We start from the raw sequence: 24,054 nt of genomic DNA on the forward strand, positions 1-24,054 counted from the left end.
CTATTAGGTGTGCTACTCCGTTGCTCTGTTTTTATCAACTAACCCCAAATCTTAATTTAAATAAAATAAAAATATTCTCCTAGCAGCATGTCTTCATCCTTGGAATTTGCTCAGTATCCAAAGTACTGAAACCTAACACTCAGTGATTATTTATCATTCATACTGTGCTGGGCACAAATAAACTATTCCCTAGTCTTGGCATTGTAATGAATCAGTGGAGAAGTCTAAATATGCCTGTTCGACTTCCTTGTTGTCAGATTTCTTTCTACTGTTATTTTGTCTTTACTCAGTAGACAAAATTTATAGAGAAAAAAATAGCTTCATTAAGGAAATGATACCACTAAGTGTATAAAATTCCTGTTTCTTTTTCCTTTAGCAGGAGATGTTTTCAGCTTTTCTCTTGCATTTCCTCCACTTTGCTGCTTTTTTTTTTTTTAGCTACAGTTAGGAGACATCGGTTTTGTTTGGATACAATAACTGTACTTAATTAATATCCCAGAGCAGCTAACTTCCTTTAACAACAGACCTGACACTTTTTTTTCTGAAATGTTTTTTCAAGGTCTTATATCCCTTGCACAAAACAGACTGTTTTGAAAAATATTTAAACATACTTTAAACAGAGAGTTGAAATGATCCTATCATAATAGTTAAAGATGAGTGCAAAGCATTTGGTGAACAATCAAAGGAAGTACTCTAAAATAATGGATAGTAAAGTCATTCAACTGAAGGAAAGCTTTATAAATAAATCAAGATTATTTAACCTGAAAAGATAAAGTTTTTAGACTTAAAAATAGCCACTTGCCACAAATGGTTCAACAAACAAAAAGCAAAAATGAAACAAAAAAATGTCAAACTAATTTCACAACCAATTTAATGTCCATGAGGGAGCTTTACCTTGCAAAATAAGGAAGCTATGTGATGGACTTTTTATATATTTGTTTTGTAAGTCAGGAGTAAGTGATTTAATAACTGCTTTTAAGCACTGGAAAATATTCTCTAAGAAAAATAATTCTGCATTTCTAGAATGCCAGGAATTGAACCTTATGCTTTCCTCTATCCACCCATTTTTCTCTGTCACCCCTAAGACCTCCCATGAGCCACTTTATTTTTCTTGAAAAATCCGCTTTCGAATTTTGTCCATACTAAAAACCACAAATCAGTGGCACATGCATAGGGTGTCTGCTTTCTTTTCTTTCTTTTTTTTTTTTTTGAGGTCAAGAAAAACATTATTTTTAGCACAAGAGATTTGTGACATATCTTCTTAAATGATTTCCAAGTCACTTTAAGTACTTAGTGATAATTCAGCAATGAAGGCTATGGGATTTTATTTGCTGACTTCAGCAAATCCCTAGAGATGCCTTATTGAGGAAGGAAGCTGGCAGCAATGGCTGAGAAATGGATGAACTGCAACCTTTTCAACTATTTGTCTTATTCAAGCTAGAGTTCTCTAAATGTTGAATGCACTAAAGAGTATCTAAACTACTTTTTTGAAAACCAAATGGCAAACAGTCAAAAAAGGACATTGGACCTTGCTTTACTAATTCACACATATACACACACCCAGCTTCTCAGTCTGTCCTTTCAGTATGTAGTATAATTTATTGCCATGGGTTCAATTACTTGAATCTGGATGCCTCTCATATTTACATATCTAGTCTAGAACTATTTTCTGAATACCATCCACATATTTCCAGTTGCATATAGTATACTTTAACTGAAACATGCATGTACTTCAAATGTAATGCCTTTATGTCCCCCTTCCCTCTAAAAAACAGCCAGTCTTCCTTTTCTGTTCCACATCACATTTAATGGTCCTGGTTGCTAAAGTAGGACTTCCAGAAGCATCTTGTTCTCTCCTTCTTCTCTTAGCTACCCACTTAACCTTTGTCAAATCAGTTACTAAATCCTGTTGATTCTACCTCAAAATGTCATATTTCAGATCTCATGCTTTTGGCCTCTTTGAGCATTTTAACCATTCCTTAAACAGAGTGTTATCTCATAACTCTGCTTTTACAGATACCATTTTCTCTGCCTGAAATAGTATTTCACTCCTCCTTTTTTGGTAAGCCCCTATTCATTGTTAAAGGGCATTGCCATACATTATAAGCCATTCTTCATTCCCACAGGAGAGCTAATGGTTGTCTCCCCATATACTCACCACATAAGTTTTCTCTTTTCCTTATGAAACAATGAGCTCCTTGAAGATATGGACAGCCTTTTAATCATCATTAAAATCCCAGCACATCATAGAGTATTGAACAGTTACTGCAAGAATGAATGATGTAATTTAAAAATCTAATTTACCAATTTTTCTTTTGATGAATCATGCTTTTGTTCTCAAGTCTGAGGACCATTTGCAAAGTATCAGATACACAATGTTTCTCCTATTTTCCAAAATATTTGTAGTATTACATGCGCATGAGGTAAGATTATACAATTGTTACAGCACCATTTTTTGAAAAGGCCATCTTTCTTCTACTGAATTGCTTTTCCAGCTTACTTAGAAATGAGTTGGTATGACTGTTAATCTTAATATGCCAACTTCATTGGATTAAGAAACATGTAAGACATTAGTAAACATCCTCCTGGGTATGTCTGAGTTGGTCATGGAGTTGTGACCTTGGATGCTATTTATTCTTCCTCCATTCTTCTTTGGCATTGTGCCCCTACTCTGCTTCCTGGCCATCATTTGCTAAGCAGCCTTGGTCCACCATGCCCTTGTGCCATGACTTTCTTCCTTGGAGCCTGCTGACCATGTACTAAATCTCCTGAAACCATGAGTTAAATTAAAACTTCTCTCCTTTAATTTGTGGAGGTTAAGTGTTAGCTGTTGAATATTGTGTCTCAGTGATGGGAAAGCTTACTAGTACAATTGTTAATAATGAAATGGGGTCATTGAACACGTGGTTTAGAAGTTTTTGGAACTGGTACGCAGAAACAGTTTGGAAGGATTTGGAGATGGATCTTACAGAAGCCTTAGAATGCGTAAGTAGAGCCTGATGGGTGATTGTAGTCAGAGCTCAGAAGACCAAAATATTAATAGTAATATCGACAGTAAATGATAGGCTCAGGAAGTTTCATTTGGGAGCAAGGGCTTTATTGGCATTTGGACTAGAGGGCATGTGTGTCACACTTTGGCAAAAAGTGTGTCTATGTTTTGCCCATGTCCTAAGACTTTGCAGGAGATTGAGTTTAAGAGTGATGGACTAATTATGTGATGGAGGAAATTTCAAGATAGCACAATATTCGGGCTGTGGTATGGGTACTGCTAGCTGCTTTTATCCAGATCTATAATGAAAATCTCCAGTAACAGGCAGAGCAGAAATTTTTGAAAAACTTACATTTTGGGTCAGAAGGAACCATTTTTAAAGTTGGGGCCAAAGGAGGTGGGGTTGCTAAAGAAATTAGCACCATTAAGAAGAAAGCAAGTACTTTGTACAGAGACAAGAAGAAAGAGGCCTTGAGGGCATCTCACAAATCAGCAAGACCCCACCGTGGAAGTCTCCAAGGTGCAAAAGTGTAAATCTTTCTCATTTCAGAAGAGAGTCCCTGGAATTCCTGCTCAAGGAGGGCCTTCTAGGGAATTTGTTCCCTGGGATTCATCTCATTGTGCTTGTCCACCAAGTCATTCAAAGGCTTGCAGCAGCCATGGTCCAAGGGGGCAGGGCTAAGACTTGAACTGGCAGCTGACCTTGAAATTGTCCAAATGATGCTGGTTATACTGGCATGAAGAATGCAAGAGTTGTAGGGTCAGGAAAGCTTCCATGCAGATTTCAAAAGTGGTCTGGGAGGCCAGGCAAGGAGCCCTTGAAAGGGCAGTGCGTAAAGCTATGAGAACGAAGCCAAAGGTGCAGTGGAGAACCCAGGAAGTTGGAGATGCCAGAAATGTGGAACCTTTGTAGAGGAAAGGTGCAGACCATGAGTAGAAGCAGCCCAAGACCAAGGTGGTGTGGGTTAAAACTAGGAAGGCCATATGGGTGAGGCTGCCCAAGCCCTCTAGACTCACATCTCACCACCATGTGCCCCAGATTCCAGATATGAATCTGTAGGATTTAGTGTTTGCCCTGCTGGCTTTCAGTCTTGCTTTGAACTGATTCTTTTCTATTCCCTTCTTCCTCCCTTTTGGAATGGGAATGCTTACCCTGTGCCACTATACTTTGGAATTACATTACTTGTTTTTTATTTTTACCAGTGTTGACAGCCAAGAGTTTGTGTTGGTCTCAAAGGAGATTTGAATTTGGACTTTTGAAAAATGCTGGAATGGTGTGGAATTTTGGAGAAGGGATTATTGTGTTTCTGATAGTATATGGGATAGCTGTATTACATTAGTCAGAATTATGAACTTACTATTGGCTTTCTTTCAAGGTTAAGTATTCTTAAGGTGATATGTTTGAGTGTGATACTGACAAGGAGTGGTATAACCGTGTGGGTCTATTTCTAGGTTTTCTATTCTGTGCCACAGATCAGTGTGTATAACCCTCTACTAATACCACCCCCTTTGATTACCATAATTATAAAAATTGGGTAGATTGATTCTTCCACTTTTATTCTCCTTTTCCTAAATTACTTTAGTTATCCTAGTTTCTCTGTCTTTTTAGTACAGTTGTTCATGTTTGTATCCACAAAATATTGATGAAACTTGGATAGGAATTTTGTTAAATATGTAGGAGAATTTAGGGAGAATTACATCTTTGCTACATTGAGTCTTCTAATACATGAACAAGTCCATTTACCTAGATCTTATTTGATTTTCTTTATGAGCATTATATAGTTTTCAGCATACAGACCTTATACGTGTCCTGTCAGACTTACAACTGAGCATTTCATTTTATTTGCAGAAATTATGAATGGTAGTTTTCTTTATGCATGTCTGTTGTTAGTATATAGAAATGTGATGCTTTTTGTCTGTTCATCTTGTATACTTAGTAGCTGTAGCAGTTTCTGTTGTTCATTTGTTTTAGATCATGGGATTTTTGACACATGTTATCTACAAACAGGGACAGTTTTATTTTATTTCCAACTCAAATTCCTTTTGGTGCTTTTTCTTACTGTTCTGACTATAAATTCCAGTATTATACTGAATAAGAATGAGAAGAATGGATATTTATCCTTTGTGGAATATTTTCATCCCTTGTGGAATGGATATTCAATCTTTATGGAAAAGCTGTCTTTCATTAAGTATGATGTTAACAGTAGGATTTGTGTGTGGGGAGGTGGAGCTGGTGACCGAATTTAGGGCCTTCACACTGAGCTACATCCACAGGCTTTAAAAAGAAAAATTTTTTTTGAGACAGGGTCTTGCTAAGTCACTAAATTGCTCAGGTTGGGTTCAAACTTGTGATCCTCCTGCCTTAGCTTCCAAAAGTGCTGGGATTACAGGTATGGGCCATTATACTGGGCTAGCAGTTGGGTTTTTGTAGATGTTCTTTATCATGTGAGGAGATTCCCCTTTATTCCGTGTTTGCTGAGAGTTGTATGAATGAATGTATAAAAACTTTTTTTATACATGACTAGGATGAATCTCAAGAGTTTTGTTCTTTAGCTTGTTGATACTGTATGTCACATTGATTGTTTTTCAAATCTTGCACCAGTTTTGCATCACAGAAATAAGTTCCACTTGGTTGAATTATATAATTCCTTTTGTTTATTGAAGAATTATATTCCCTGACATTTTCCTGAGGATTTTTCTTACTTATTCATGAGGTCTGTAGGTTTTTTGGGAGGAGGGGGGAGATACAGTTTTTGTCTAATTTTCACATCAGGATAATACCAGCTTCATAAAATGAATTGAGAACAATTCTTTTCAATTCTATGGAAGATCTTATGTAAACTTTTTGCTAATTCTTGAAGCAATTCTTTTATTTATAGTTTTCTTTTTAATTGACAGATGAAAATTATTTGTTTTTAAGCAACATTCTAATATTTTTATCTTTTATTTTAACGTTTTTATTGTTTGTATATTTTTGCAATACATAATGATTACATTTATTTCTGGGAATTGGTACATACACATATCGCAGCTGGATCATTTTTACTTCTTCTTTTCTTTCTGCCCTCCCCTCTCCCCCCTTTCACAGATCCCTTTTCCTTCTCCACAAAGCTTACCTCACTGTTTCATACCATCTCTCTTTTATTTTGCTTTTTAAATTATTTTTATTTTGGCTTTCTCATATAAGAGAAACCAAACAAGAACCAAGATATATCATGTACAGGTACAAATTCCCAATGATGAATGTGATCATAATGTATACCTAAAATGTACCAATAAACTTAATGGAATAAAAAATAAGAGAAACTAAGCAATATTTATCCCTCACCATGTAATAATTGCATATATTTGGGTTAGAGTGTAATGTTTAGTTTGAATTATCCAGGAATATTGTGTGGGCCTATGGATGTCTTTTACAAGTTTTTAATTTTGTAATCAATTTCCTTAATAGTTATAGGAGTTTTCAAATGATTTATTTCATATTGAGTGAGTTGTAGTTTGTAGTTATTCAAGGAAGTGGTCCATTTAATCTGAATTATCATATGTGTGTGTATAAAGTTGTTTATAGTATTCCTTGATTGTCTTTTTGATACCTTCATAGTCTACAGTGATAGACTTTGTTTCATTTCTGATATTTTTAACTTGTATATTTGTATGTTTTGATTATCAGTCTTGGCAGAGGTTTGTCTAGTTTATTGACCTTTTATCAAAGAATCAACTTTTTTGTATTGATTTTCTGTAATATTTTTAGTTTTATTGATATTGCTCTCATCTTCACTGTTTCCTTCATTCCATTTGATTTGGGTTTCTTTTGCTCTTCTTTTCCTAATTTCTTAAGATGAAGCTTAGATTATTTATTTGAGCCTTTTCCTTCTTTCAAATATAAGAAGTTAGTCCTATGAGCTCACTAATTTTAATATGCTTATTTAATTTTAATTTAGTTAATGTAATTTCTGATTAGTCTGGAGAGTTTCTCTTTGATCTGTGGATTACTTATGGATATGTTGTATAATTTCTAAGTGTATTCTATTATTTATTTCTAGTTTGAATTGATTGTGGCAGGAGAATATACTGTGAATGATTTCAGTTTTTTTTATAGCTCTTGAGGTTTGTTTTATGGCTCAGAATATGGTCTCTCTTTGTATATTTTTCATGAACACTTGAAAACAATGTAAATTCTATTGCTGTTATGTGTTCTATACATGTCAATTAGGTCTTAATAGTAAATGGTAGTGTGGAATTCTATCTCCTTTCATATTTTCTAATTATTGTATCAATTGTTGAGAGAAGAGCATTGAAATCTTCAAGTACTGTATAATTCTGGATTTGTCTGTTTAACTTTTAAGTTCTATCTGGATTTGTTCACATATTTTCCAGTTCATTTGTTTAATGACTTCACATTTAGGATTTTTATCCTTTCTTGGTAGATTGACCCCTTTTTTCATTGTGCAATATGCCTTTCTTTATATAGTAATTTTCTTTGCTTTGAAACTTACTTTATCTGCTGTGAATATAGCCATTTTGTCTTTCTTTTGATCAGAATTTAGATTATATATTTTACATCCTTTTACTTTTAACCTGTCTGAATTCAGTTTTATTTGAAGTAACTCTGTTGACAGCATATACTTGAATCATGTGTTTTTATGTAATCTGTCAATCTCTGTCATAATTCATGTATATACTATTTCTGTTTAATGTGATTACTGATAGGTTAGGACTTAATTTTAATATTTTATTTTGTTTCTATTTGTCCTATTTTTATTCCTGTATTTTGTTTTTTTCCTGAATTATTGTGGGTTACTTTAACAATAATAAAATTCCAGTTTTATTTATCGCTAATGCTTTAAAGTGTTTCTCTTCATATAGACTTTTAGTGGCTATTATAGATAATATAATATATATGCATCATTTATCAGTATTTTGATTTTTTTTACCAGTTTGAGAAAAATTTAGAAATTTTACCTCCCTTTATGTTTCCCTATTTATAATAAAATTATCTTAAATATTTCCTTTATATACATTTAAAATCACATCAAACATGTTATAATTTTTGTACCCATCATCAAACATAATTTATACAACTGAAGAAGAGTAGGAAGTCTGTTGTTTTGTCTGTCTTTTTTACCATATTGTTTCTTCCTTCCTGTTAGTCCAGCCTTCCTTTATCATTTCCTTTCCATTTAGAGAACTTCCTTTAGCCATTCTTTTAGAACAAGTCTGTAAGTAATGAATTCTCTTCCTTTTTTTCTCATCCAAGAATGCTTTTTGGCAAATTTGAAGAGTTTTCACACATTAATTGGTTGAGTACATTTTTAACATTGCTCTCTTTCTTCTCTCCTTTTAGTATTATGATATTATGAATGTTAGCTCTTTCATTACAACCCTGACTATATCTGAGGCTCTGTTTATTTTTCTAATCTACTTACTTTCTGTTATTCATATTGCATTATTTCTATTTTGCTGTCTTCAAGTTTACTGATTTGTTTTGTGTCCACTCCATTCTTCTGTTAATGCTGTTCACTTATTAGCATTTTTTTGAATATGCTATTTTTAATTTTCAGTTTTTCCTTTGGTGGTCATTTATATCTTGTATTTTTCCTAAGACATACTATTTCTTTGCTGATACATTCTCTTTTGTCATTCATTTAAGGTGTATCTATAATTACTCATTGAAACATCATTATGATGGATGTTTTTATTATATACTTCTAATATTTCTTCATTTTGGTGTTGGTATCTATTGATTACTTTTTTGTTGCAGTTCAGTTTAGGATCTTCCTGGTTCTTAGTATGATGAATGATTTTTTTTATTTGAAATAGGACTACTATGTATTATATTATGAGTATTATGTTATGAATTATGTTTAAACTTTGTTTTAGCTGGTTTCCTCTGACACAACTGTGGCAGGCCATAGGGTCAGTGCCTCATTACTGCTGTGTGGAGGTTTAAGTCTAGACCTTAATTGATACCCAACAAGGAAGTCTTTTTGTTCCTGTTAGGCTTATACTAATACCTCCCTTGCTGGGAGTGCCTCTTTTCTGCTTCCTGTGAAGCTTCCTCTGACACCACCTCAGCTGTGAGAAGAGGGGCTACTTGTTATTGTCAGGTGTGGGTAGGTGCCCGTTGTCTTAGTCACTTTCTCACCAGTGGCACAAAATACCCAATACCCACCGTTTAAAGGAACAGACGTTTATTTTGGCTTATGTTTCAATCCATGTTTGGCTGCTCCAAGCCAAAACATCATGGCAGGGGGGCATAGCAGAAGGAAGTGGCTCACATCATGGTGGCCAGTGTCTTAGTCACTTTCCTTCTTGCTGAGACACAATACCCAACATTTAAAACTTAAAAGAGGAGAGGTTTATTTTGGCTCACATTTTTAGTCCATGGTCAGCTGGCTCAAACACAGAAACAGCAAGGCGGAAGGACCTGGCATTGTGGAAAGCTGTCCACTGCTCGTATCATGGTGGCCACGAAGCAAAACAAGAAGAGAGAAGCCAGAGAGAAAGATCATCAACCTTCCAGGTCACATCCCCAGTGACCTGCCTCTTCTGATCAGGCCCCACCTCCCAACATCACACTCAGCCACTGAACTCATCAGTGGATAAATCCACCAATGTGTACTGTGTGTGCCACCATGGTTCAACCATTCTTCAAAAGCCCCACTTGAACACATGTGGCTCTCAGGGAACATTCTAGATCTAAATCATAACATTTTGATCCTGGCCCCTAAAAAACTAATGTCCATCTCTTTATGCAGAATAGATTTAATCCATCACTGAGAGTTACAAAATTTTTAGCAGTTCTAGCATTGTTGAAAAGTCCAAGTTCAATGCCTTCTCTGAGACCCAAGGCAAATTTCTAACTGTTTAAACCAGAAAGAAAGTTAAACACTCCAACATACAATGGCACAGGGTAAACACGTCCATTCCACCAAGGAGGGATGGGGAACAGCAAGGAATCAGACTGAAGGAATACCCATAACCCAGCAGGGCAAACATTAAATCTTGTAATTCCGTGTCCAGCACCAAGAGCAAATTGTGGTGAAATGTGAACTCAAAAGGACACGGGCAGCCCCACCTTTATGGTACTGCTGGTTGCAGTCCTTATGGCCTTTCTTTGAGGGTGGCTTTGCTCATTACCTGTGGCTCTTCTCAGCAGATATTTTACATCCCTGGCTTCTCCAGCTACCTGGGTTCTCCACTGCACTTTTGACTTAACTCTCACAGCTTCACACACTACCCTCTCAAGGGCACACTGTCCAACCTCCTACATGTTCTTTTGAGAGCTAGATAGAAGCCTCCCTGACCCCACAACTCTTGCATTCTTCCTTGTGGATAATGCCAAGGTCTGCCAACAGCTCAAGCAGTAGCTGGCCCCCCTTGGATCCTGGCTGCAGCAGCCTCCAAGTGCCTGGATGTTGGGGAAACAAATCATTAGACAGACCTTGAGTGTGTTGCCCTTGGGCTCTCCTTTCAAAGCAAAACCTTTGAAAGGAGTTTATGCTTCCCCTTTTATACCTTTGAGCATGTAAAGGGTGGAGTGTTGCTGATTTCTGATATGCCCTCAAGCCATTTTTATTATTGCCATGATGCAAAGTACTTGGCTTCTTTTTATTTTTTTTAAGAGTAGGAAAATTTATTGGGGAATAGGAATGAAGAATTAGAATGGGGAATAGGAATAGCCCCTGAGAGACAGCAGGGGTCTCGAATGGGTTGCCTCTTGGCTTCTTTTTAATGCTAGTCTTTTCAGCAACCAATCTCTCCTCAGCATCAACTTTGCAAGTGCTTCTTTCAATAGCCAGACCTCTTATCATTCAGCTTTGGGTTTTGCTCCTACTATAGATCTTGCTAAAAGCAGTGAGTAGTACCCATGCCACAGCTGGAATGTTGGATTGCCTTGAAATTTACTCCACCAGAATAATTAGTCTGCTGCCCTAAATCTCAGTCTTCCAAAAAATATCAGGACATGGGAAAAATATAGGTAAATTTTCTGCCAGAGTATAGCACATTTGACCTGTAGCCCAACTGCAAATTGTGTCCTTGTTTGCAACCTGAAACTTCTGAGCCTAGCCTTTACATCTGCATTCCTGTCAGCATTCTAGTGATCTGAGCTCTGACCAGAATCACCCATCAAGCTTGGCTTACATCATTCTAAGGCTTCCCTAGCTGGCCTCTCCAAACCTTTCCAAACTCCTCCCACAAACCAGTTCCAAAAGCTTCTGAATCACATGATCAGGTACTATAACAACAATGACCCTACTTCTCCGGTATCAAAATCAGTCTTACTCACTTCCCTTGCCATTACAACACAATGCCCAGTGCCCACAATTTAAAGGAGGGGTTTAATTTGTCTCACAGGTTCAGAAGTTTTGGTCCATAGTTGGCTGATTAAAACTCAGAAACATAATGGTGGAGGGGCCTGCTTTAGAAGACAGCTGCTCATTCATGGCAACCAGGAAGCAGAGAGAGAAGGGTGGAGCTAAAGAGAGAGGTACACCCTTCTAGATCTTGCTCCAACTGCCTCTTCTAGATCTTCAGATCTTGCCTGACCTCTTCTAATCAGGCCCCACCTTGCAATAGCACAGTCAGCTGCTGAACTCACCAATGAATGAATCCATCAATGAGTACAGCGTCCCCATGATCCAACCACCTTCCAAAAGCTCCACCGCTGAACACACGATGCTCTTGGGAGACATTCTACATCTAAACCATAGCAGCCAGGAAGCAGAGAGAAGTGAGAAATTGCCAGGGGCGGGCCTATATAGCCTTCTGGGTCACACCCTCAGTGACCCACCTCTTAACAGCACATTTAGCTATGAACTTATTTGTGGATTAATCCACTGATGAGTACAGCGCCACCTTGATCCATTCACCTTCCAAAAACTTTTGGGAGACATGCCAAATCTAAACCATAACACTAATGCTCCCCATTCACACTGTTTGTAGGGGAAATCTTGTAACAGCCCAACATAGGTGAAAGCCCTGTCTCTGTCTTCAGCCTTTTCTATCAATACCTAGGATTGGCAAGCTGGAGGTTGGGATATATCATTACAGCCTCCTTAGAGTGGAATTCTTGGTTCCCAGTTTAGTTTTTCTTGGCACAAGTTGGGTTGAGCCACAGTTTTTCTGTGGTGTTTGGCTGGAGGAGAAAAGTTACTGTCTGAAAGTTTTCTGTTTTGTTAAGCTACACTTCTGTGTCTCTGGATAGTAAGAGCAAGCTTTTGTGAGGGCTTATTTTTCTGTTCTTCTGGAGTTTTCAGATTGTTGTTTCTCAGTTCTAAATCTGGACTATATAAGACAAAAAGAAAATTCAGGGAATTTGCCAGTGTGTCATGCCCTGGAACCCACAGTTCCTACCTGGTCTTTCCACTTAGTATAATTGAAGTCATCTTCATTACATTGGTACTGTCCTATTGGATTTTTTTTTAACCTTTCAGTTTTGAAATGTCTTCACGTATTTTAAATACTAGTCCTTTGTCAGATATGTTTTCCAAATATTTTCTCAAAATGAGTAGTATCAGGAAAAAACAGATGAGTCTTTTTATGTTTGTTTATAATTTCCAGGGGTTTTAGTTGTAATAGTGGAAGGACTAAAGAAAAGTTCATCTTTATTTTCCCTAAAGCAGAAATCTCAATAATGCTTTAATGTCTCATTCTAAGAATTATATGCATAACCTCTCTACAGCTTTTATAGATTCAAAATTAAATAAATATCTTTATTAAAGTCCAGTGTTCTATAAAAATAGCCAAACGAAGCAAGCTTTAAACACTATCTGTTTCTTCTAGCTAATGAAAGAAACAGTGAATCCTAAAGATGTTTACTGTGCTTCACCAGTCCTTATCATTTAACAACTTCTTTAAGCCTCAGTCTTAAAGTTGGGTCTTAATAAACATGCAAACTCTAGAGCTGGGTACAAATGTCAAGATCTCTTCTGGGGATTTTTCTGTGAATTGATAGCTTTCTGGACTGCAGGTCAATTTCTATTTTGAGTGAAAGCTAAAATCTAGTAGGAGTACAATGATTGCTTTCCAGCTAATCAAAGGGAGAGCATTGGTTAGATGCTCTGGCATCTTTGTTCAGCTAAAAATGATTATGTCTCTGGCTCCTAATGCAAAGATATATTCTTTCTCTTTTTTCCTATAAGGGGGGAACAGATATGCTTCAACTTGTTGAGTATAAAGTTAATGCATACCTTTGAATGATCTTTGAAAAGTTAAATAGGGTAGGGTTTTTCTCTAAGGGAAAGAACAGAAAAATTACCTGTCTTTCTTTTTCTTAGTCATAATAATGGTTTGATTTAAATCTACACACAGCGAAAGTTACTTAACTCAGGATATCCCTCTTTGCACTTCAAGAAGAGATTTCTTAAAGTGCCATGGCCTTTACAAGAGAATGGAACATTTTGAACAAAAATTTGAAAACAATTTTGGTACATGCATTTTTGTATGAGATTAGGAAAATTTTCTCTTATAATAACCTTCCTTCTCTCTCTCTCTCTCCTCCATTCCTTCTTTTCTCTTCCCCCTTTTCTCTTTCCTTTCTGATATGCATGAGTGTGAGGGTAATTCTTTGCTACACTTTACTGCCTGGGAGAAATTAGAATTTTAATAAAAGAAAGTTGAAGGATGACTGGGAGAGGTTACTCATGAAGTGATGGACAGTATGGCTGATTTATTATATGTGATTTTAAATATATTGTGATACATCTTCCAGAACAGGAAGAATTTCTAGAAACCCCTTTCATGGCCACAATAAATCTCCACTAAAAAGAGAATTTCTTCTCCTCTCCCCATTGCTTATCAGGGTTAACACTGATATTGGCCATTGGTTTGTCACAGTTGGACTGAGAAGGTAGCTCTTTATTGTTTGTATATCATATCCCATGATCTTACTAGCTCCGTTGACCTGCGACCTCATGTGATCATGAAATATAATAATGATAGCAAACCCAGGCTCAGAATAAACATGTCAGTTGCTTTAGGTAACACAGATTAAAAATGTCAGAGTTGGAACTCAAATCCAGTCTCTGCGTGTACTCATATCTTTTCCCTGGATTGACATTGTTGAGTTTTGAGAAAATCCAGTCATCAGGACTATCATAGTTCTACAGCTCAAAGAAATGTTGCTGGGCCGGGGATTTAGCTCAGTGGTGCCGCCACCTGCCTCCCAAGTGCAAGGTCCCAAATTCGATCCCTGGTACCAAAAAAAAAAAAGAAAAGAAAAGAAATGGTGCTGTATCACTTCTCTACCCCACAGTGGGTTTGAAAATGTTCATTTCAGTAAGGGATAAACTAACTTCTTCTTAAGGACTTAAATCCAGAATGAATCATTCTTCCAAGGTACCTTCCCAACTAATGTTTAAGAGGATCAGCCAGAACCATGATTATATGCAGATTTAATTGCTACCTCTCTCTTTCTATCCCTGTGCTTGCTATGAGCCAGATAGAGTGCTCATAGCTCTCAAGTGCATCATGTTATTTGGTCATCATGGTTCTCTTGTAAGGATTGAGAAGAATATATCCCTATTTTACAGATAAGGAGATGGAAGTGCAAAGAAGTAAAGAAACTGCCATGTCTGCTATGTCATAGCCAGATCTGTCTGACTGCATATTTAATATGCTCTCTTTAATACCTCAGTTGGTTCCTATTTCTGTCTCAGTGATATTTTCAGAGGTTTTAAATAAAATATTAACTGAATTCTACAGAAATCCTTCTCTGAGTTTAAAAAAAAACACCTTAGGCTGTGTATGGTTTCTCCCTTGCCTCATCCTGTAAGTATTATCCTCCTTGGCCTCCAGTAGATCCCAAAGCAAAAGAAAGTGTATATTGGTCTGCGAGGATAAGTAAATCTTTCTCAGTTACTCAGGCTTTATCTTTACCTAGACCTGCAATGCTTGCCAGTCTCCACAGAAGAATAAACTGGATGAATTGGCTTTTGGATGGGGTGAGAATTAAGATTCTAGGTGTTAGTCTGCTTAACAACTTAATTGATGGTCGCTAGCTATGTAAATGAAGACATTCAGTAGCCATCTGTTACATGAAGACTTCTTTTCTGACCTGAACCTGGGTCTCAGTCAATGGGAAAATGTCATTTATATTTTCTATTCCTCTTGTTTCTTGCAGATGTGGTACATTTAGCATCACATCAAGGGATACTGAAAAAAATAGTTTTTAATCCAATATTTTTCCTGATAGGTTGAAATTGCCCCTAAAGAGAGTGTTTATATGTGTGTGTTTTAGACCAAGTGTCATTGAAGAAGTTGACACCTCATTTTGTGCAGATTATTGCATTTGTGGAATAAAATCTCCCTTAAATGACATATTCACTATGTATCATCAAAAATTAATTCAGTTTATGTGTGCATATTTTCATTTCAGGCATCTTTAATAAGGAAATATATTTTACCAGATTAGCTTACAGTTTTTTAAAGTAATAAATCATAAATATCGATAAAAGAAAATCTCTAAAATGTGTATATTTGAGAGTCAATTATGTCTTTTTGTCATAATTCTTACTATTGTCATTTTACCTTGATGTCAAACAATGATTTGTTTTGGGAATATAAGGTGCATAATTATGAACATTAAAACAGCATCCTGCTGCATCTCATCTCCTTCTGTGCTATGGCACAGGTACTTTAAGGACACACAGATACTGTCTCTTACTGTTCATAATAATGCCAATTAGACACTAAATTGAGATGCAAGCATTTTCATTATTTCCTTATTTTTTAATTAGAATTTTACCACAAAACTATAGAAAATTATGTTCATAATCAGCTAAGAGCAATAGGGCCCTCTTTAAAATGGAAGTAAAAGAAAGTAATCTACTTTATAGGGGATAGCAAGAAAATTGGGGATTTTAAATGCAGGATCTTGGTAGTCAGTGGGAAAAAAAGTAATAAAGAAGAAAGGGACTAGTCCTCTTGAAACGTATTATAAAACTACAGTAATTAAGACACTTTGGTATTAGTACATGAATAGATGGATCAATAGACCATGATCGAGTCTAGAAATTCGTCCAAAGACATAATTTAGTACAGTCAATCCTCTGTATTCACAGATTTCACACATGCACATTCAACCAACTGCAGATCAAAAGTATTCACAAAAAATATGGCTGTACTGAACATATACCAGCTACTTTCTTTATTGTTATGATTCTTCAAACTATATAGTATAGTAACTATTTACATACAATTTACATTATATTAGATATTGCAAGTAATCTAGAGATAATTTAAAGTATAGGGGAGGATGTACATAGATTTCATGCAAATACTATCCTATTTTTTTTATAAGGGATACAAGAATCTGGAGATTTTGATATTTATGGAGGGTGCGGGACCAATTCACTACAGACATTGAGGGAAGGCTTCATATGATGTTTACCATATGTTTTATCTTAAAATCTTAAGAACCTTTCTAAACAAGACTCCAAACTTGAAAGCCACAATGGAAAACATTTTACTGTGACTATACAAAAATTAAAATGTAAAGCATTGCAGAAATACATAAATAAAAATCCCTTAATATATGAAGAGCTCTTGAGAATAACTGATTAAATGCCAACAATCCATTCTAAAAATGGAAAAAGAACCTGAACAGGCAGTTCAGGCTGAAAGAAAATTGGTTTATAAAAATAAATGAAAATGGGGCCAGGGATTTAGCTCAGTGGCACCGTGCCTGCCTTGCAAGCGCAAGGTCCTGAGTTCAGTCCCTGGTACCAAAATAAATAAATAAATTAAAAGATGCCCCACAACACTCATAATTAAAGATACATAGATTAACTTAAGGAACACAGTACAAATTTCATCCATTAGATTGACAAAAATCAGAAGGTTTAATATACTTTTTTTTTTGCAAGAATATGGAGAAACATGAACTCTTATACCTCTAACTCAAAATGTGATCCTGGGGCTGGGGATTTAGCTCAGTGGCATCGTGCCTGCCTCTCAAGAACAAGGTCCTGAGTTCGATCTCTGGTACCGGAAAAAAAATGTGATCCTGAGAATATCAAGATCTGCATCAAGAAAATGCCTGTTAGAAATGTAGCTCTACCCCAGACCTCCTGAATCAGGATCTGCATCTTTATTTTACTTTTTAAGTTTTTTGCTTTGTTTTGGTGTCTTGGGACAGGTCTTGCTGTGTCATTCAGTCAGTCTGGCCTTGAACTCTCTATGTATCCCAGTTTGGCCTTGACCTTGTAATCCTCTTGCCTCATCCTGAGAGAGAGAAATGAGATGAGATGAGATGAGATGAGAGCTGGTATTACAGGCCTGCACCACCAGGCCTGGCTTCAGAATCTGTATCTTAATAAGATCCCCAGGCGATTTACATTTCCATTGAAGTTTGAAAAGCACTGCTCCAATACATGGGTGGTAGAAGTGCAATTTAGGATAACCACTTATATTTTAGTAGACTATATCACATTAAACATTCACATGCTTTTGTATCCAGAGTTCCACTTGTAGAACTTTATCTAAATGATATAATCAGTTACAGGGGGGAGATACGTAGAAAAATATACACTACAGCATTTGTATTAGCAAAAAATTAGAAACAAACTTAGTATTCATTACTTGGGTGGTAAAGTTTAAATAAACTGAAAAAAAATCACACAATGAAATACTATACAGTTATTAAAATTTTGTGTAAAATTATCTGCAGGTGTGAAATATCTCCAAGATACAGTGTTAAACACAAATAGCAAGATTCTGAACAGAATTATATAATACACTTTTTTGTGTTCCATTATTATAAGTTCTATTTTAGAGATGATGAACCTGAGGCAGAGATGTTAAATAACCAGCCTAAGGCCACATAGCTAAAAGTGGTGGATTCAAGTCTAAACAGTTTGCTTCTTGAGCTTATGTTCTTAACAGTATGCAATACCACTGCTCAGGAGTAAAGAGGAATTTTTTCCTCTGACTGAGAGGAACTGTTTTTTTTTTTCATTGTTTATGCCTTTATGTACTGTCTGAATGATTTTCCTTCTATATTAAATGTATTGCTTAAAAATATAAGAAATACTTAAAGCTTAAATACTTGTCCAAAACTGAACTAATTTTTTCCCTGCTCTTCTGTTAATGCTCATGACAGATTGTTTACTAAGGTGAGAAACATGGTAGCCTTAATAAATGACTTTTTCTCTTAAATAAGGAACAAGACAAGGATCCCCAATTTTACCACTTCTTCTCAACATAGGGCTGGAGGTTCTCGTCAGAGCCATTAGGCAAGTAGAAGAAATAGAAGTCATTCAAATTAGAAAGAAAAAGTGAAGTCATGTTTGCAGATGACAAGATCTTATATATAGAAAACCCTGAGGCTCTACTAAAGAGCTGTTGGAAATAATAAGTGAGTTCAGTAAAACTGGGTGTTACAAAATCAACCTGCAAAAGTCAGTAGTATTTCTACACACTAAAAACAAACTTCCTGAGAAAGAAATTAAGAAAATAATCTTATTTTCAATAATGTCAAAACAAATTTAAAGTACTTAGGAATAAATATAACCAAGAAAATAAAAACTCTATACTGAAAACTGTAAATCATTAATGAAAGAAATTGTAAGTCATGTAATAAGACATAATGAAAAGTAAACACATCCTATATTTATAGACTGAAAATTCATATTATTAAAGTATCCGTACTACCCAAAGAGATCTGTAGGTTCAAAGTAATCCCTATCAAAATTTTAATGACATAGTTCACAAAAAAAGGAAAAACAATCTTAAAATTTGTAAAAAAACGAGTCCCCAAATATCCAAATAAATCTTGAGCAAATAGAACAAAGCCAGAGAGAAACCACATTACCTGATCTCAAAATATAATATAAGGCTATGTAGTTTCAGCAGTATGGTACACACATAAAAACACATATACAGATTAGTGGAATAAAAAAGAGATATCAGAAATAAATCCACACATTTGCTGTCAATAAAGTTGCTTCAGTAAAGTTGCTAAAAACACATAATGAGGAAAGGGCAATCTCTACAAAAATGGTGCTAGGAATTCTGGATACAGACATTCAGAAGAACAAAATTGGACTCTTGTCTCTTGCCATATACAAAAAAAACTCAAAATTGATTAATAACTTAAACATAAGATCAGAAATTCCAAACTCTGAGAAGAAAAACATGGGGAAAGAGATTCTTGACACTGGTCTAGGCAAAGATTTTTTTGGATATGAATCCAAAAGCATGGGTAACAAAAGTATAGTCAAATGCGATTACATCAAACTGAAAAGCTTCTTTCTCCACAGCAGAGGAAAGAATTAACACAGTAAAGGCAGAATGTATGGAATGAAAAACAATATTTGTAAACCATAATCTGATAATATAAAAAATATATAAGGATAGCAAACAACTCAATAGTAAGAAAACAACCTGATTAGAAAATGGGCAAAGGACCTAAAATAGCCACATTTTAAAAGAAGACATAGAAATGACCAACTGGTATATGAAAAAATACTTTGTATCGCAACTTATCAGGGAACTATAAATCAAAACCACACTGAGATATCACCTCATACTTGCTATGAGAGCTGTTATCAAAAAGACAAAACAAGTGTTGGTGAGAAAAAGAAACACTTTTACACTGTTGGTGGTAATGAAAATTAGTATAGCCATTATAGAAAGTGGTATGGAGTTTCCTCAGAAAACTAAAAATGAACTAGCAGTCCCACATTAGGTATATATCCAAGACAAATGAAATCAGTATCTTAAAGGGATTTCTGCACTTCCTTGTTAATTGCAGCATTGTTCACATAACCAGAAAAGAAATCAACCAGTCTATTGATGGATGAGTAGATACAGAAAATATGGTACAGGTACACAGTGCAATACTCTTCAGTCTTAAAAAGAGGAAATTCTATCATTTCTGACAAGATGAATTGGATGATGGAACTGGAGAACATTATACTAAGTGAAATAGTCAAACAGAAAGAAGAATCACATGATGTGACTTATATGTAGAATTTTATACAATTGAACTCACAGTAAGAGTAGAATGGTGGTACTATGGGTTGTGGGATGGGGCAGGAAATGGTGAGATGGTTGTCAAAGGTGCAGTTTCAGCTATGCCAGATGAGTAGTTCTGGAGATCCAATGCATAGTATGATGACTATCATCTAGAATATATAAATAGCTCAAAAATTAGACCCCCCCAATAATAAAAGGCCCAATCAGAAAATGGGCAATTGAAAGGAACATACATTTCTCAGAAGTGGTACAAATGGGGCCGGGGATGTAGCTCATTGGAGCAGCAGCCGCCCGGCAAGTGCTAGGCCCTGGGTTCGATTCCTTGTATCAAAAAGTAAATTTAAAAACAAAAAAAGACATGGTACAAATGGCCAATGAATACATGAAAAAATGTTCAACATCTCAGGCCATGAGAAAAGTGCAAATTAAAACAACACTGAGATATCACTTTTCTCCAGAAAAAAATAGCTACCATAAAGAAACCAAATAATAGCAAAATAAAAGATAGATAATAGTAAATGGGAAGATAAATCTTTTGTAAAAGAAAAGGGGGCCAAGAGATGAAGGAAGGAGGAGGGAGGAGGAGGGGATAAAAATAATTAAGAAGTTTTATGTATATGTACCAACTCCCCTCAAAGAATGTAATCATTATGTACTGCAAACATGTACTAATAAAAAGAAAATTTGAAAAGGAAACAATAATGTATTGTATACTTACAAATTGCAAGAGAGAGTAGATCTTAAATATTCTCACTCCCACATGCACACAAATAACTATGTGAAGTAATGGATACCTTAATTAGCTTGATTTAAGCATTACACAATGTATACATATATCAAGCCATCATGTTGTACACCATAAATATATACAATTTTTGTTACTAAACTTTAATAAAACCATAAAAAAACCAATGAAATGAAAAGTTTGATGAACTAGAGGTTTGTGGATGTAAATACCTCAGGGGGAGAAATTTCCCAGGGGCTTATGCAGAACATTGTGGAACCAGGTGAGAGGCTTTATATTAAGAGACCTCACAAGGGAGGCAGGTACGCGGCAGTTTCTCACTAGCCCAACTATCCCCTTTGACAAAGGCAGATGAATGATTAAAGAAAGCTGTAATCCACAAATTGCTTCCTTGGTTCTAGAGCTTTCTTCAGCATAAAGAAGTACATTCCTATCCCCAGGACCCAAGTACTTTTCAAGCAGTTGCCCTCTACTAAGTACATAGTACTGACACTTAAAGGGGGGCTCCCAGCTTACCTAGGAAAGCAAAAAGCCTTATATGTCAAAGCAGTAGGAGCCATCAGCAGATGCTAGTGTTTAATAGAAGCCATTTGAATATCTGTTTTAAAATGTATGTTAGAGTAATGGTTCTCAGATTTGCATGTGCATCAGAATCATGTAGAAAGCTTATTAAAACTCAGATTGCATCCAGACATGGTAGCACATTCCTATTTTCCCGCATTCTGGGAGGCTGAATCAGGAGGATTACAAGTTTGAGCCCAGCATGGACAGCATAGCAATTTAGTGAGATTCTGTCTCAAAATGAAAATAAATAAATAAATAAATAAATAAATAAATAAATAAATAAAAGGGCTGGGGACATAGGTCAGTGCATAGGCCCTGGGTTCAATTTCCAATACCAGGATAGCCCCACCCCCAGAGTGGGTGTCTGGTTCTGAAGGTCTGAGGTAAGGCCCCAGAATTTCATTTCTTACACATTCCCAGGTGATGCTGACATTGATCTCTAGAAAAAATTCTGAGAACCACTGTTTAGGGGAAAATAACACAATAATTGAGCAGCAAAAAATTGTGCTCAAGCCTTGCATGATCTACTTCACCTTTTTAAGTTTCTTCTTTTTAAAGTAGCGCTTATGAGGTCATTGTGAGGATTAAATCGAATGGTGTCTATGAAACTTCTTTATAAATTATAAATATCACATAAAAATATTAGCAGTTAGATGACTTCACAAAGGATACTTGCTGCCACTTCCCACCACATCTTCCTGTACTTTGTTCTCTCTCAACCTAACTTTGTCCCACCTGGTCCATCAGGCAACTGGAAAGGAACAAAAGCTAAGAAGGCTCTGATTAGTATTTTTTTCCAATGCACAAGGCATGGCCTTGATACTGACCTTGACTTGACCTCTTTGCCTCTGGCTGGCCTCCCCTCAAACTTTTTTCCTTGTTCTTCCAGCTTTGGTCTCACAGCAAAGAACTGTTCCCAGTACTAAAAAAAAGTTATCAAATGGGAGCTGATGGTGTATCTCAGTGATACTGCGAGTGATTTTCATGGGCGAGGCCCTAGGTTCAATTCCTAGCACTGGAAAAAAAAGTCGGATGCAGTTTCTAAAAGATTAGTACAATGAAGGAATCAACTAACAAGCAGCAAAACCATGAGAAAAAAGCATTATCCTAGGTTGGTAGGCTGTAGGATGAACTTGTTGAGGGCAGAATCCAGATGTTTGTAATAGTTAAGTGAAATCACAATGTGTCCAGTAGAACAGTGTCATTTTCCCTAGAAACTTCTTCTTACTGAAAAGTGTCATAGTATATAGTGTAGAAAATGTGGACTTTTTAAAAAAGTATAAAAAAGAAAAATGACTCTGAATCCCACCATAGAGATAAATACCTACTGGTAAGATGTGAGTGCATTTACATACCTTTTAATTTGTGTATGATTGTATATGAATATATATACAAATGTATATCTATACACACCTTGTGTGTATGTGTGTGTGTGTGTATGTGTGTGTGCTGGGAATCTAACCCAGGGCCTCAGACATGCTAGGCAGGTGATCAACCACTGAGCTACATCTCCTACTCTGCATATGTAGTGTTTTAATTGTGCTGATACTATGTTCAGGTTTGTATACTATTTTTTCACTCATCATTATATTGAAAACCTTTTCTATGGTCATTAAGTAGTCTTCAGAAACATAGTTTTAATGAAGGACTCTTATTCCTTCATGCAGATGTACAGTACTTCACCTAAATCTTTCTAAACCTTGGACACTCAGGACATTCCTGATGTTATCATTATAAGTAATCCTGCAGTGGATGATGACTCATGTATATAAATCTGTGTGTGCATCTCTAACTGCTTTTTAGGATAGAATCCTAGGAATGAAGATTAAATCTAAGAATAAGAACATTTATTAAAACAAACATAGTTCACATACTATAAAATTCGCTACTTCAAGTGTGTAATTCAGTGTGTTGTAGTATATTCACAAGGCTATAAAACCATTACCACTGTGTAATTCCAGAAGAAATACAGAACACTTCATGAATCTTCATGTAAGTCTTGTACAGGGGCAGTGCCAATCTTCTCTGTATTATTCCAGTTTTAGGGTAGGTCAACCAAAGAGAGCAGAGAAGGAGCATTTTTCATTCTCCTGATAACGTGATGAAATTCCCTTCAGCAAATGTGTACCCATTTCCATTCCTGTCCAGCATGTATAATAATGCCCACTTCTCAGCAGCCTTGCTAACAGTTATATTTAAAAATTATGCCAGTGTCATTGAAAATGGCATTTTATTGCTTTGACTCTTCGTCTCTTGCCGGAAGCATAGTTATTTTCTATAGATCTGTCATCAATGCTCTTTTCTTTGCGTGCACACACACACACACACACACACACACACACACACACAGACTCACAGATACACACCCTGGAAAGTCACATCCATTACAACAACCTTGGCTGCCTCATCTGTCCTGCCCTAACCTTTTTCTCTCACTACAGCCTAGATGGCCAGCTGCCCAGTGGGCATGCATGCCTACAGGATAACAGCATAACAAATTCTTGTCTGGAATCAACTCCCATATCCTAAAGCCAGCTCCTTCTGTCCACTGCTCTATGTACGTTAGTGATAACACCATTCTCCTAGGTGCTTCACAGCCAGTCTTCTCTCTCTTCAATATCTAATGAGAGGTCCAACCTTGTTAATTCTCCTTCACATCTTTCCTTTCTGCTCTATCCTAATTGAGATTGCTCTAGTTTGTCCTTTTATCATGTCTACTAGCCTACTCACTTCTTTATTCTTCCATTATATATCGACATTATTTGTCTTACATGTT

The 24,054-nt window shown here is 36.0% G+C and overlaps 1 protein-coding gene and 1 non-coding gene across 4 annotated transcripts in view; one reads left to right on the forward strand and one right to left on the reverse strand.

Moving 5' to 3' along the window:
* Positions 1-24,054, forward strand: part of Shroom4 (shroom family member 4) — a 273,979-nt gene that overhangs the window by 189,086 nt on the left and 60,839 nt on the right. The window lies entirely within an intron of this gene.
* LOC147824379 (U6 spliceosomal RNA) lies at positions 23,241-23,344 on the reverse strand. Its single transcript, XR_015442413.1, has one exon. It is a non-coding gene; the product is annotated as a U6 spliceosomal RNA (small nuclear RNA).

The sequence above is a fragment of the Heterocephalus glaber genome, unplaced genomic scaffold (genome assembly GCF_053883595.1).
Source record: "Heterocephalus glaber isolate CG9 unplaced genomic scaffold, H.glaber_assembly_v1.0 deba00001546, whole genome shotgun sequence".
In the NCBI taxonomy this organism is placed as follows: domain Eukaryota; kingdom Metazoa; phylum Chordata; class Mammalia; order Rodentia; family Bathyergidae; genus Heterocephalus; species Heterocephalus glaber.